Source organism: Aptenodytes forsteri, unplaced genomic scaffold (assembly GCF_000699145.1).
Source record: "Aptenodytes forsteri isolate BGI_AS27 unplaced genomic scaffold, ASM69914v1 Scaffold234, whole genome shotgun sequence".
In the NCBI taxonomy this organism is placed as follows: Eukaryota; Metazoa; Chordata; class Aves; order Sphenisciformes; family Spheniscidae; genus Aptenodytes; species Aptenodytes forsteri.
Window position 1 is genome coordinate 25,239 of NW_008794006.1, and position 8,120 is coordinate 33,358.

Genomic DNA, 8,120 nt, shown 5'->3' on the forward strand with positions numbered 1-8,120 from the left:
ATGCCTGTAATCCCAGGAGACTGGATTTAGTGACCAGGGCAGCCCTCATAGTCCCATCTTCCTGTATCTCTCTCAGTATTATCTGCATTTCCATGCATTTTTCTTCACTTTTTAAGACTAGGGTACAGTACATAAAGCTTGATGATGTCCTGAACTGAGATTAGGCTGGTGAGGACCTTTCAGAACAAGTACCTCTGATTTTATTATCACCTCACTTCAGGACTGCAGTGGACTGAAAGCAGAAATGGCTTATCAAAAGGTCCAGCAAGGAAATAGAAGAAAAACAGTAAGAATGTGCAGCCAGGGGGCAAGTGATAGGATTGAATCCTTAATCCCAGACACAAATTCTCCAGCAGCTCCTAAAGATGTGGTGTGTCCCTGTGTCATCACATTGAACAGTGCCTCCAATGTGGCTACAGCAGTTAAAATTTAGTAAGGTTTTCCAAATGACTTGTTTACTGTGTGGATTCTTATTTTCATGTAGCAGATAAAATTAATAACTTCTCTGCAACTGTGCGGCTTATTTTTCTGTATTTCCAAAAGTGTGACTTTGTAGGAAACAGCAGATTAAAATACATTAGTCTGACAAAACCTGGATCCACGGCATAATTTTATTTGTACAGCTTCATGAGAGTAATGTTTTAATCAGTTTCTTTCTTGTTTTCACTTTAAAGTTATCATGATAAAGTTACTTTTTTCAATATTTTATTTGATTCTAAAAAGAATTCTTGAAAATTCAGTAATAATAACTCTGATCAAGGCTTCCAGATGCCAGAAAATTGTCAAAGCAGATTGATGCAGTTAGTTATTAAATACGATAGTGTAAAATTATTTTGCATATTTAGAAAATATCCCTTTTCCTGTTTACACATTCATTTACTGATCTTAGTCAGTTACTTTATGGCTGCTGTTTTGGTAATGTGGAAGTGCATGCCATGAATATGCTGCACCTCGTGGCCTTTGGAACTTCAACTTCAGTGAGATAAGCAGCAATCCAGTTCAGACTCCCTCAATTCAAAGTAGAGAGCCCTTCTACTTCAAAGAATCTCTGTCACTTTTTACACCAGCAGCAAAGGACCATCTCTTCCCATTCCACTCCACTACTGTCCAATTGACTACAAAACATGTACTGCATTCCTTTTAAATTGACATTTGAAATACCACATGCAAACTTCTTAAAATTGATTGTAACTTCTAGCACAGTTAGTGCAAAGATTTGTGTACTAGTATAATAAATGTTTTCAAAAGCTCAAACTGGTTGAAAAGTTTTCAATTTTTTTCTCAAAAATTGAAGTTTCAACAATTGTTTTTGCTTCAGTGCAGAACAAAATTAAATCAGGACCATCTTAATTTCTTCTGAGTCATGATCAATATCCAGGCATTCACCTGAAATATATGAGATTCAAGATTATGTGTTTGCACTGAATTAGGCAAATTATTGATATTATCGTCGGCTCTGAAGTTTTTCCTTCCTCTGTGGCTTGGACCAGGAATAACATTCTGATCATGTGAAAACTTCCTAAAGAAAGATTCATAAAAATATGTATGTTCTGGTTAAATGTTTTGATTTTAATAAACTGGAATTATTCAACCAAACTCCCCACCACTTCTAATGCATCATTCTTAAATATCTGCAGGTTTTAAACTATGCATCAACCAGGAAGTACTGACAATTATTTATGTCTTTTTTGTTGATCAAATCGCCATAATCCATACCTTAAGCCATAAATTGCGTTGGCGGATTTTGTTTGTATCATAATTAATTTAATTATTTGACTCTTTGGTTTACCTGATTTAAGTTCAAAGTAACTGTTAATAATTACATGATTATTGTTGCACATCAGCCAAGGTTCACCGTTTTCTTTATAACAATTTAGGTAAAGAAAAAAAGAGGAAAAAAAGCAAAATTTTGCTCTCACAAAATCTCAGCTGCCTTCTAAAAATATTTCAGAGGAAAGCTCCTTTACGTGTAATGACAGAGGAGAGGTTTAGATTGGGTGTTTTGACGTTAGGAGACAACCTGAAGCTAGGAGCGCCTTTAAACAAGCATCAGATCCAAGAAGTTCTGGAAAGCCCCGTCCCACATGTTACTGGGTGCCCTCAAGCTCGGGCAGACTGCAGGGTCACTCCCTCTGCTGGAATAAGCTTCGGATTGCAACAGGTAATTAAATTTACTCGTGTTGCTGAGTTTTCATAAACCATCCACATCCACCCCATGGCCTACCAATAGAAACAAGTGTGAATCACTACATGACAGTGGCTGCTGCCAGCTACGCAGACCTCGGCGTGTAATTTATGAAGGGCAGGGAGAACAGGAGACACTCTTGTTCAGTTTGGGGAGAGTCTCAACCTGCAGATATCACAGATGTTTTTGAACAAGTCCTATGTGTCTGCCGAAAGGGGAGCTCTGTGGGTGACATATTGAATTCTGTAGCTACTCTAGGTGAAACCGACTGGACTTTTTAATGTGAACATGCACATGTTAAGCTGGGCAGGGGAGGCATGAACCATAGATTTCAGAGAGGCATCATATATGGAGAATCAGAAAAAGGAAAGATTCCCTTTCCATAGGTCAGCCAAAAATTAAGATCAAGAAGCATCTGAGCCTAGATACAAAACCAAGAAATAAATGTAAAATTATCGTGCTAGAAATTGTAACTATTCTATTTAGCTGCCTTTGTTATTTAAGGGTCATTTGGTTTTCCCCTAAGCAATTCAGCTGTTTGTTTTGCTTTCCCTCTCAGGTTAAGCTACAGAAAGCTGAATACTTGCATATGGAAACAGTTCAGAGAGATACACTTTTATTTCCTTTTTTTTACCCACTTGATCTCTGAAATCTGTAGTTACGGTTTCTGACACAGTCTTCCCCCAGCCTTTTTAACATAGAGCAAAATGACAATTGATTTTTAAAGATCAGCAAATACAATCTCCCTTATGACTAGGAAAACTAGTAGTGACTTGTGTCTTGAGTCTAGTATATGCGTTTGTGCTGGTCAGGCTGCTGTGAGTATCTGGAAGAAGGATACATGGTGAAAAATGACAAAGCTGAATTTGAAGGGATAGAGAGAGAGAGTCATGTGGAAGCTTAACTACCGGGATGAAACATACAGCATTTTGAGTGTTCCTTAGGTCTCAGTATTCGGGATTTTTGGTGAGTATTGACAGAAGACATGGGCAGAGGGCAGAGACCAGGAGTACAGAGAAATAGAATAGGAGTGGGATGCCAAAAACATGGGAATGCAAACAGTACAAGAGGGAAAGTGTGGAAGATGCAGGCTGTCACAGATTAAAATCTCTGTGGTCATCTTTGACTAGTAGCAAGCCCAGAAGAGTCCTAATACACAATAGAAGAATTTTGATTGAAATTGGAACTTAAAGAAGGAGGACTTTTAATACACATGGCATTTTATAAAAGTGCATTTTTTTCTGAACATAATATGATAAAATGTATTAGGTATCTGGTACTATGTAACAACTTCTTTCCCTGTCCCATTCCCTTTTCACTGCTCATTACACTGAGACCTCATACAGATATAATCCCTTACGGAGGGGGCCATCCTTAACTGAGGTCATTATAGGTGGGGTTAATGTTTGTTACTTGTACCCTCCCACTCCTACTAGATTAGCTGCTAATCTAATATAAATGTGGGGGTTCATTAAAAACAATAATAACAACAAAACAGAAAAATCTCACAATCTGCCTGAAATGTCTGCCATTTTCAAAAAGATGTGAGGCTAAAAATGAGAGATCTGGTAAAAAAACCCTCCACTTACTGTCCGTAAATTCAGTCATGTCTTGAAACGAGTCGTGAAAAATCCAGCTCATTTCCTCTGCCATCCTACTTCCCAGCCAAATCCATTTTCACCTACCTCTCTGATTCATTTATCCTCCCCTTAGTCTTCATTTTGTTCACTTAAACTGGTAGTAATGTGTGTGGGCTGAAGTAATAAATTGCTTCTCAAAGCGATTTCAGAGGTTCATATTCATCATGCTGTAACATAATGCTCTGCAACATTACTCAATCCAGCAATATTTGTCCAACTCCTTGCAGCACAAACTTGCACAGCTGCACTCATTTCACTTCGAGAGAAGTTAGCAAAATGTCAGCTGTTGAATCAAGTAAATTCACTATAAATTCATATGGTTCTGCATTCATCTGCATATAAACCACATTAATTTTCACCAAATCATACAGTTATACTGGTACAATGCCATTCACAACAATTACCGTTCTATTTAACTATCTATACAGTTGGAATTATGGCATAAAAATATACACTGGAACTATATTCCTTTCAAAATCTTACCTTAACCTGCTTATGTATTTAATAGACATTAATATAAATAGAGTGCATTCCGTGAGGAAAGACAGGAATGATAATAAGTGATTTATGATTGTTTATGTTGCATCAAGAGATTTTTCACAGTTCATTTACCAATTCTTTACTACTTAGATTTATTTATTCTCCTTTAAGGAAGTTCTGGGTTCCACAGGAATGTGCTGCTTAATTTCACCTCAGCTTAAACACATTTGTTGAAATGTTGCTAATATTGAAGGTTAATATTAACTTCTACCTCTAAGTTAGTACAACTGAAATACTGTATGTGCTTTCTAGAGAAAACTGATATAATTTTAAAGATTTCAGTTTATCTGTTTGTTTTTTTTTTTTTAACTGAAATTGTCTTTTACCTCAGCTTTAAAAAAATCCCCAGGAAGTAATCTTTACAGGACACAGATCATGTGAAGGGTGTATAAGATACTACTAATTCTTTTCTCTAAGCAATTACTTACACAACATTTCCAGAAGTGACAATGTTGGAGTTCTTTCAGTTGCAATAAAAAAAAAAAAAAATCACTCAGGACACAAAGCCATTATTTTACAGTAAGTAGAAATCTTCCTTGTGCGATCTTTTTGGAGGGTCAGGAAATATCAGCTGTGCTGTGATATGATATCTTTATTACAAACACAGTACTCAAGCTAATGCTTTTTGTTACTGATACAGAATGAGGTCATAGGAAACTACATAAGGACTTCCATAACGAACTTTCGAGAAAATGGAATCTATTAATAAATACACAAACGCAAATGTATTCTTGTACAACTATATATTCTGTACATGAGTTCAAGTATATTCAGTGGACTGTTGGTTTAGCATGTATTCAAACACAGTACTCAAGCTAATGCTTTTTGTTACTGATACAGAATGAGGTCATAGGAAACTACATAAGGACTTCCATAACGAACTTTCGAGAAAATGGAATCTATTAATAAATACACAAACGCAAATGTATTCTTGTACAACTATATATTCTGTACATGAGTTCAAGTATATTCAGTGGACTGTTGGTTTAGCATGTATTCATGTACTTACAGGAGATTCATGATTGCCAGTTCGTTCCTCTGTTCTCTCTGTCTCGTTCTAACATATTAATGAATTGCACAAGAATTCCCTGATATGTACAGTCATTTGATATCCAACCTACTTAAAAAAATTCCATAAGCAGTGGGATGATAGGACAAATGTCACAAATACACCTTGAACCATTAATTTGTTATTGTTAAACAAAAACACAGTGCTGGCATTTTAACAGTGTTGTAAACCTTGTTTTGAGAAGATTTTGTGACAATTATGTACTTTTGTAGCACTTTGAACCAAGGCCTTAAAAAATCTTTACAAAATCTAAAATTCTCACAATATCCCTTTAAGGTAGGCTGCTGGGCATTATACTTTCAACTGAGGAGAATATTAACATTAGCTTGTCTGTGCTAAGATGGTACTTCCAACATTTTTTGTTTGCTAATACTGGTTTACCTCCACCAGTAAACTCAGAATTGTCATGTAACTTGGTTGCTGTCGTCACTATTGTCATGACTAGAACATTACCTAAGGGCAATCAGAGGCACGATCTTGGCTGCAGCTCCTCCAAGTGAAGTGTAAGCCTTTGCTTATCTGTAGAAAAGATCCACTGGAGAAGGCTTTCTCATTTTTCTAGCACAGCTGCAGGTATTCTTGATCTATGACACATTTGTCCTAAAAACATGGTTAGCTTCAACACTTTCAACAGTAAGGTTCATTTCTAACCCAGTTATCATTTTGTGGAACTAGATTTGGGAAGAATCACATATGTAAGATGGGACACTGTGGCAGTCATGGTGCTCTTTTATCAGCTGCAGCTGAAATGTTTAATTGTGATGTGATGGTATGTGGAATAAGTTGTGATAATAAAAACAGTGCTGACACCTTGTCTCTGCTAAAGTCCATTGTTGTCCGAATATCAGCAAATGGAACTGACATTAACAACTTTTATTTATTTATTTATTTTATTTATTTATTTTACTTCCAACTGTAGTTCTCTCTCTATAATGGCAATGCACAAAAATGGTACTCTCACATTGGTCAGAGTCATCTGTAGACTGTAGAACCAACTTGGGAGCAAATTCTAAAGGACATTTGGGTGCCCAAGTCATACTCCAAAAAAGATAAAAATAATATAGAAATATTCTTCAGGTCTTTTTCTACATTTCCTAGATGTAAAGAAAATATTTTGTTGTCTGTCATGCTTCCTAAAAAGAGTTGCCAATTCCATCTTCAGATTGGCTCCTAGTTTAAAAAATTCCTGCATAATTTCCGTTCCCTTAAGTAATGAAGAAGCAGGGCAAATAAATAAAAAAACCCCAAGATGTTTCATTGTTTGAAGAGAGAGTCTAATGCAAGGCCTGCACTTGCTTTGAGGTAATAATAACTGAATCTTCAGTGCATTAACTCAAGAGAACTTTGCTCCTTGAATTCCTTAGCTAAATAAGATTATTACGTGATAATGATAGATACCCTTTACAACAATGACATTCCAATGCAAATTTATTGTTTTAATTAACCAGTTAATTGATTTATAGAGTGCCTGTGCAGGTCACTCAGACTTTGAAAAAGTACTTAGCTTTTCTCCCAAGTGTTTGAAATAATCAAAATAATTTCTTCATCTTCCAAACATTCTAAAGGAGAGCTTTATTATGTTCATTTTTGAACTCTTGATAAAACCGACTGTCATGTAAGTAAAACAAAAAGGTAGTATTTTTCCACAGAAAGTCACAGAAGCAGTGGATTGTACATGTGGCCAGCCGGATTGCTTCAGAGCACACACCACTGGACAGGAGCTGCTGCTGCTGTGGTGTGTGGAAAGGTGCACTCAGCTCTGTTTGCTGGGAACATGCTGCTTTGCTGCCTTTTTACTGCAGGGTGATGATTATCATGGGTCCACCTGCCTACAACCCATAACATGGACCGTCCAGGATATCAGGCAAATGTTATCAGCAAGAAAGAAGGCTTTAGGGGGAAAGTGGGAACCTTCTACAAGGTTTCACGTTGTAACCATAAAAAAAAAAGAAGAGGAAAAGAAGCCAGGTGGCGTTTTTAATATAGCCCATCTTGACAAACAGCTGCAAGCAGATCTAAGTGGAAAGGCAAACATTGCCTGCTGGTGTCATTTCCCCGAGCACCGCGGGAAGAGGTGCTCTCTGGTGGACAGAAGAAAAAGCTGGACTGAGAAATCTGCTGTGTCTTCGGCGAGCTAGATCCTAACGCGATTTGAAGCTGAAAAGCAGAAAGGAGTGCATATTTCCTCTGTGGCAACCAGCTAGGATAGTGGGTCTGAGGGAGGGAGGCTGACCCATTGGGCTGCGCATCCCAAGCACCCAAAGGGAGACTTGCGGATCTCCTGCTTATCCTGCTCCGACCTGAGCACGGATCCCGGGGTCCACCTTGGACATGCCCGCGGGAGCGCCCCAGCCTTGGCCCCTAGCGCCAGAAGCTCAAGGCCACTTCTTTCCAACCCCCATGTGCCCAGAGCCGAGCCGGGACGGTGGACACAACACGCAGCCTGCCGTCATCCCCGCGGCGGAACGGAGCTCCCCTGCCGATCCCGAAAGGCGCTCAGTCAGGGCATCGCTGTCTCCGCACTGCAGCCTCCGCGGGAGCGGCAGGAAAGCTGCGCCTCCGGCCGTTCGGGAACAGCCTGATAAAGGCAGGTGCAGGTGCGGAGCAGGACCCCAGCTCGAAGCATCTGCCTATGCACAGAGCCAGAGCCCCCTCCTTGGCCACCCCGTGCAAAGCGGCACCTGAA